The sequence below is a fragment of the Bidens hawaiensis genome, unplaced genomic scaffold (assembly GCF_021521415.1).
Source record: "Bidens hawaiensis isolate Kalapana, Puna unplaced genomic scaffold, B.hawaiensis_p1.1 tig00016363_1, whole genome shotgun sequence".
In the NCBI taxonomy this organism is placed as follows: Eukaryota; Viridiplantae; Streptophyta; class Magnoliopsida; order Asterales; family Asteraceae; genus Bidens; species Bidens hawaiensis.
In genome coordinates, this window is record NW_027492499.1 from 89,042 (window position 1) to 97,490 (window position 8,449).

General features: G+C 37.2%; 1 pseudogene; it reads right to left on the reverse strand.

Moving 5' to 3' along the window:
• Positions 1–7,563: 7,563 nt before the first annotated feature.
• On the reverse strand, positions 7,564–7,664 carry LOC143551324 (small nucleolar RNA R71; annotated as a pseudogene).
• Positions 7,665–8,449: the final 785 nt, after the last annotated feature.

Below are 8,449 nucleotides of genomic sequence, written 5' to 3' on the forward strand. Positions count from 1 at the left end.
GTTTTGGAAAAATTTTCTGGATTGCCTTAGTTTTGGTTTGGACTTAACAGTGAAGTCCTCAGTGTGTTTCTTGTTGAAAACATTTGAAGGGCCCTTTGGCTTTTCAGCTTCCGAACCCTTAGCTAACCTTTTTCTTTCCCTTTGGGTTAGCCAAAATGGTTTCTTTATTTTCTTATCACTTTTGGGTTTGAAATCCGTCTCACTGGCAGTGGAGTGAGTTTGGTTAGACAATTTCTTAGGTTTGGGATCAACCATAGAAAATGTCTGACCAAACGCACTGTTAAGTTCTCTTTGTTGCTTGTGCCAGTTCTTGCAATGTCTCGCAAGATGAGAAAGATTTCCACAAACGAAGCAACACTTTCTTTGGTTGAATCTATAGACATCTTGCTCACTGAGATATGTGGGATATGGTGATGTAGTAGGGTTAACATGTTGGTAACCTCTATCTGACTGATAATTGTGAAAGTTTGAATGGTGAGTTGCAAAATAATTTGATTGCCTAGGTTTCTGTCGAGAATAGTAATAGGTACAATAAAATTGATCATAAAATTGAGAACTATTATTAAAATTTGTATTTTGAGAAAATGAGTTTTTCTTAGGCGGTACATATTTACAAGAAGTGCTTGGTTTTTCATTTTCAAAATTTGGTTCTTGTTTTCTTAAATTCTCAATATTATGATCAATTGATGAGCAACGAGGACTAGTTTCTTCACCAACCATAGCTTCTAATGTTTCGTCAAAAATTGTTTCACACTCTGAATCAGATGAAGAACATTCAATTTCATTACAAGCATCTTTACAACTGTCATCACTTGAAATTTCACAAAATACAAGTTTTGATCCAGACATTAAGCTTCCTAACATAGACTCACAGACTTTATTACAAACAGGATTGTTAATTGACTTTGTTAGACCCACATAAGACTCAAAACAGGGTTCTAACTCTCCATTTTGCTTACAGCCCTGGTTAAACTTCCCACAATCACCATCACTTACATCACCTGCTACACAAGACACATTGATGTTAGACATATCAAGTAATTTAATTGGAGCAACAGTTTTGATGTTGTAGGAACAAATTTCACTGGTTTTGGTATTCTACCAATCCCATATGCCATTTCTTTCTCTGGAGAAGTATTATAGCTAAAGTGGGGCAGACAGGTTTAGTTGTCATTCAGAGGTGGAGGTACATTAGTATAATCGTACCCCAGCCCAGCTTTTACTTTAGTACTTCTCTGGGCTCCAATAAGATCATCTAATTGCTCAGATAACATTTCAAATCTTTCGACTATCTTTTCTTCTTTCTTTCTATCAGAAGCATCAAGTTTCAACTTTTCTATTTCATCTTTTAATTCTGAAACTATGTTTTTATAGTAGATTACTTCTTGATCTTTTTGAAAAATTTTAACTCTAAGATTTGCCACATCATCATGGCGAGTGTTAATCTTTTCAATGTAAATCTTGTCAGCTTTTACATACTCGGCATTTAATTCTCAAAGTTTTGCATTTTCTTTCAAAACTTCGTTCTGATGATATCTATAGTATGTAACCTTATTAACGCAAGCTTCAAAACATAGATTGTGATTTACCTCATAGAGTGGTGATGCATCAGAACTTGCAGCTGAAGATGAAGACGCTTTATGGTTTGAAGTAAAAGCCATTCCCGCCATGTTGAGGTGGTTTTGCAGCTCCTGGAATTGATCATCCCAATCCATACCAGCTTGGACCTCCGTTTGGGAGACAAGGGCTCTTGAGTTTGAGCTTGAGCTGCCCTTGTGTGGCTGACATCCAATTCTTGGAGCTGAGCTGCTTGGCTTCTGCAACTCATGCTTCTTTGCAGCAGCTTTGCTATTTTCCTCCTCAGTCACCTCAGTCAAACGAATATCATTGGCTGGCTTCGGTGGATTCGTGCATTCTCTCGAAAAGTGACCCATCTCACTGCAGTTGAAACATCGTAGCTTTGACTTGTCAAACCCAATCCTCTTCCTGTCTGAATCCTTGAAGCTGTCTTTCCCATACATTTTCTTGAAGTTTGTAGCTCTGTGCACGGCCATTGCCATCTGGTACTTGATATCCATCTTATCAAGATCCTTTTGATTGATGTCTCTTAGATCCCCAGTCTTAAATTGTGGTGGCAACAGATTTCCTTGCATCAATTCTTCATGGCTTGACAGAAATGCATGAACTATTGAGACGTTTGAGTCATTCAACATGGGAAGTGCTTCAAAGTAGCTTGATCTTTGACTTTGCTGATTCTTTGAAAAAGAAATCCCATGTGCTCTCAAGGCTTGTTCTACAGCAGCAGCAACGGCTTTCTGAAAGGAGCTTGAGTTTGATGATGCGGACTGATTGTTGGTTGATATGAAGGCTGTCTTTGGTGGCACAGCTGGAGAGTACTTGGGAGTAGTCACTGGATACACGTTCTGCTGGATTTGCTAATGAAGGCAGTTGGCATAGATGATGCAGTGCTCACTCCAGCTTGATTCAAAGAACTCGGGTGATTGTTCATTCTCATTTGTTCGTCCATTTCAAATGATTTGATAGTGGATATCAAATCAGTGTTCGTCATGGCATTTAGATTGGTGGTTCTCTTGATTGTGATTGTGTTTGTACTCCAACTATACGGAAACAAATTCATCAACTTGTGGTTAACTTCAGAGTTCGTGATGTTAACACTTGCAGCTCTAATTCTAACCATCAACTTTTCAAACCTCTTTACCAGGTCCAACACAGCTTCACCTTGACGATGGTTGAACATATTAAACTCTTCTTTCAACAGTGCCTTCTTGTTTTCCCTTATTTCTACATTCCCTTCAACATTCTCTATAAGTGCCTCCCACAAACCTTTTGCACTTTTATGTTCACGCAGAGTCTTAGTGATTTCATTTGAAAGACAAAGAGTCAAAGTGAGGTACGCCTTCTTATCTTGCTCAATCAATGTTTTGTCATTTTGATCATAGTCTTCAATGGATTTTGCTCGCTCCCCATTTGTAGTGACTATCATCGGAACATGAGGACCTACTTCAAAGCATCTCATCAACTCAGAGTCAGTCAATGAGATAAAGTTTATAAACCTCCATTTGAAATCAGCAAAGTTATCATCTAGGGTCATATACTTTGGAGGCTTTGTAGGTGTTCCCAATTGGTTATCTAATAACAAATACCCCTTAAACAACTCAGAATCAGTACTAGCCATGGTTATCACAATCTTAAACACAACCAGTCTTTAAACAGTTCAAATTTTAACACAGGCAAGAATTTTGGGCGAAACAGTCTCCAAGTGAAGCGAAATAATTTTCCAAGCGAAGCAAAACAGTTTAACCCACGCGAAGCGAAAAATCTTGACGAACAGTGATGTGAAGCGAAACTGTTATGCGAAGCAAAACAGTCACGCAAAGCGAAATGTCACGCGAAGGGAAATATCACGCGAAGCGAAACCACTTTTCAAGCGAAGCGAAATTGTTAAGCGAAGCGAAAAAGTTCAAACCTTCCAGAAACAATCTTTCTTGGGATCCGTTCACCTAATCTGTCAGTTCTGGTCAAAAGTTGGTACATAAACTCTCATGCCAAGCAATGAGAAAATATTACTTATCATCTTTTAACAATTTTTAAATCCGTAACTTTAATTTTAACACCTTTAAACCCAACATTTTTAGATCTAAAGCTAGTACACTTGTTGTTTTTCACCAAGAACACATTTTAAGACATGATTATCAAGTTGAGACCGATTCTTTTTGTATTTTTGTTGTTTTTCTTGTTTTTGTGGTTTTTCTTTGTAAGAGCACTTTGTCTTCTTCTTTTCCCAATATCAAAACCCAAGGTTGTGATCCAAAAACCTCAACTAGTGAGCCGAAGCTCTGATACCAATTGTAGGTCCCGTCGCGGGTGGATCTAACAACAATCTTTGGATCAACCGAACTTAGTGCTAGCGGAAATCATACCAAGTCACCTAAGTGGTCTCGGATCTTGAGAGGTTATTTCGGGTATATATATATATATATATATATATATATATATATATATATATAGAGAGAGAGAGAGAGAGAGAACTAGAGAGAAAGTAAGTGTGTGAAAGTTAGATGGTTTTTGCAAAAGGTTATTTCTCTCATGGCATGCCTTCTATTTATATGGAAGCATGCATGAGAAACATTTCATATCAAATGCCCAAATGGGCTTCTTTACAAGTTTTTCCCTTGGGCTACAACATACAAAAAGAACAACCAAAGCCCAAAACATACATATCCAATACAAAAGACTAAATATACAAAAACGAGACCTAACACGGTTCACATAATCATCTAACATAACAATATACATTAAAAGAAATCAATTAAAATAATAAAGCATCCACTACAAAAACAAATAAATAATAAATAAATATATCTCATCAAGGGAAAGGCGAGAAGTTTGTTTATTAATATATATTAATTAATATAGAGAAAAAAAATGTTAAGATTTTTTTTTTACTCAACTCTGACACAATACTTTTAAAAGCCTCCTTTTTTCACATCTCAAAAAATTAATTATCACTTTTAATTGCCATATTTTCTTCTATCTCTTGACTTGCACTCTTACCGGTCACCTCCAGTGTCTCTCACCGGTCATTGGAAAATTTCCAAAAGTTCAAGTTCAATCTTTTCTTTTCATGCTACATTCTCACCAGTTTCAAAAAGGTTAGAGCAAAAATTTCACAGGGGTCGGTAGGGATTTTAACACATATATAATACTAAATAAAATTTTCTCATAGGTCTGCCCTGCAAAAAAGATAAGTCAAATCAAGTGGGGCACAAGAAGTTTTAAAGAAGGATTTGGAGAAAGCTCAATCTCATATAGAAGTATTGTAAACAATTGTTTGTAGGGCTGTAAACGAACCGAACGAACATAAACAAGGCCTTGTTCATGTTCGTTCATTAATAAAATAATGTGTACATGAACAGTTCACAAACACTTACCGAACGAGATTTTATATTCATGTTCGTTCGTTAAGGAAATTAATGTGCTCACGAACGGTTCACGAATACAAACGACACAAATAAAATCTACAGAGCCTAGAAATTGAGATCGATGTATTCATCAATGTGAATAATGAAAGCCTGTAAACCAATCGATTGAACACGGACAATGGCATGTTCTTGTTCGTTCATTTAAAAGAATACAGACACTTAATTGAACAAATATTTATGTTCATGTTCGTTTATTTAAAAAGGGACATTTGTGTTCGTTTGTTTAAAATCTAAATGAACATAACTGAACAAAGATAAACAAACATGCATGAACAAATGTAAACGAACACAAACAAACATAAATGAACTTAAATGAAAAAACTTAAATGAACACGAATTAACAAATATAAAACCTTTAATCAGATGACCTATCTAGATAATATTTAATTATTTTCTATTAATACAAAAACAAACATAAATAAACGGACATAAACGAACATATATAAACGAACATAAACAAATCCACCGTACTGTGGCATTCCGGGCACCGTAATTGGACCGTGGTCCACGGTGTGGACCGTGGCCCACGGTCCGACTCATAACTGTCGAGTTTAGGCCACTTTTTAGGCCGTTTTTGGGTGTCTTTTCAGATATCTTTCAATTGGGACGACCCTAGGGTGATTTGTGGAGGCTAAAACATTATTTTGGGTGTTGGTAATCATTAGTTTATGTCTTTGATTCATATGATTGAGACAATTGAAAGTATGATGATCCATCAAACCATGAGTGGCTAACTCCATTGGTGATCATCTTGGATGTAAGGTTTAATTGATACACTTGTTATGCTTTGATTCTAGAATACTGACTTTGCAATGTTTGTTTAGTTGTTATGGTGTTTGATTAATTGTTTGTAAATTGTTGCTTGTGTGTGATCACAATCTAAACCATACAATCTTGGTGCTATTGGCAATTAAGATATCATGGGAAGAATTAGGATAGAATATTAGTCAATTGATTATCGGGTAACAACCTTGCGTTATATTAATCCAAGTACTTAATTCCCTTTTATCACAAACAAGTAATCGAACATGAACTATGTCTATGTGGTTATTTCTAGTAAGCATGAACATTAGTGTTGATTTAAACCTGACATCTAAGATGATCGCTTTCGTTTAACCTCAAAATAAAACAATCAAATCTGAATTTACTTTTATGCAATTTTAGTTTAATTTCATAGTCTGTTAAAGCTACTGTAAAACGCATTTCACAAACTCTGTGTTCGACACCCACTTCTGCTATCTATTTCGTTGTATTTGGTTTATTTTTGAGTGAGTCTTCGACCTTATGTCAAATTTTGGCGCCGTTGTCGGGGAGTAGTGCGCAACGTGGGTTAACTTTTGTAGTTTTTGTTTATTTGTTATTGCCAGTTTTACTCGGGTTGTGTTAGTGTGTAGGTACTTACTGGTATATGCATACGCGAAGCTCTTGGTCTTCATCACCGTTAGCTTTTGATCTGAAAATCGAACGAGCCTTCCCTCATAATCGAGTTCTTCAATGGGAGAATAAGTTCATTGGGTCTCCGAGCACACAAAGTCGAACAACTAATACAACAACTATGGCTTCGGGTCAATCTTTACCACCAATGCCACCACCCATCAATCCAGAAAACCCTCCATCCAATGAGTCTAATGTTGTTACTACTACAAGTTCCACGAGTGAACCCACCTCAACCGTGTTTAGCTTTAAATCACCATCTAACCTTCCACCCTTAAGCAATTTTATGCCTATTCAAGGACAATCATCAAACTCGCCACAACAATCACCTTTCCAACCTCAACAACATCCACTTGTCAATCAACAACCATACACATTACATATCCCATACTTCACCGGGTTTTAGTTCGGGCCCACATCTATTTCGCGGGCCATGTTATGGTGATAGAAATGAAGTGTATGAAGAGTATGAAGAGGGATATTCAAGTGGGGTTTTTAGGAATCAATTGAGGGTCCAAGGTCAATTCGGTTGTGTACCCGAACAACAGCCACAACACTCTTTGCAACAATGGGGTGGACCACATGTCAATCAAGAACAACTGCAACAACCACAACCATTGCAACAAGTTCCTCAACAACCTTAACAACCAATACCCCAACCATAATTTCAACAATATGCACAACCAAGACCTATGTTTAGGCAAATTGGCCAACCAAGAGTACCATTGGGGGTACCGAGAAGGCATGCAAGAGAGATGGTAAGGGAAATTGAAGCTCATTTTAGACCGGTCATCACTAATAACCCATCTCCGATGGTTATTCCTCAAAATCAACAAGGAAGAAAGTTTGAGGTTAGAACCAATGCGCTTCAAAGTTTATCAAAGTATAAGGGTCTAGCAACGGAAGAACCTTATTTTCATTTGGAGGCATATGACTCTATTTGCAACACAATCGGGGGTCAAGGTTTTTCACCGGATGAGGTTAAGCTGGTCTTATTCCAATTTTCATTAGAAGATAAGGCAAAGAGATGGTTTTACACATGCCTTCCGCATCAATCTATACTTGGGCCGAGATGCAACAACGATTTTTGGAGGAATTTTACAAGGCTCAAAAGACCAATGATGCAAGACAAAGTTTGAGACGTTTCCAACAACAATCGGGTGAGATATTTCATGAAGCATTTTAGCGGTTTAATATGATGATCAAGAATTGTCCTCACCATGGTATTGCTCTTTGGGAATTGTTGAATGCTTTTCATGAGGGTTTGAATATGGAAGATGAGCGAGATTTAATGTCAATCACAAATGGTATATTTGGTACTAATTATGAACAAGATGATTGGGCATATTTGGAGCAAATATTGGTCACATCAAAGAGTAAGGCTCAAACAGCAAGAAGAGCAAGGCCGGAAACTGGAAGACCGCAAGTACATGTCGTGGAAGATGGAAGAGTACAAACCACGAATCAAGTAATTAATGTTTGTACTAATTGTAACGAATTGGGTCATGCAGCGGATGTGTGTATGGTGGGACAAGAACAAGTGGATGAAGTGAATGAGATTCAAGGTCAAGGGGGAGGTGATAGAAACGATAACATGAACTTAAACACTTACTACCCCGGGTTGAAAAATCATCCCAATTTTCGTTATGGGAATCCGGCTACTCAATCCAATTCGAATTTCCAAAGGAATCACGGAAATTATGTTCCATGCCAACAATACAACAATCAAGGCTTTCAAAGTCAATTTCAGCAAACGGGAAGTGGTCAAAGTGGGTCTTCGGGTCAAAGTTCTTCAAGTGGGAATGAAGTCATGAATATGCTTAGGATGATGCAACAAGACATGCAAAGGAGAAATCAACTTGATTAAGTGCGCATGCAAAAGGATGAAGTTCATGACAAAGCCATTCAATCGTTGACCACTTAAATGGGTTAACTTGCAACCGATGTTGAGAATTTGAAGAATCGAGCTTAAAGAACGGGAACAACGCATATCAATGCGGTAAGTCTTTTAC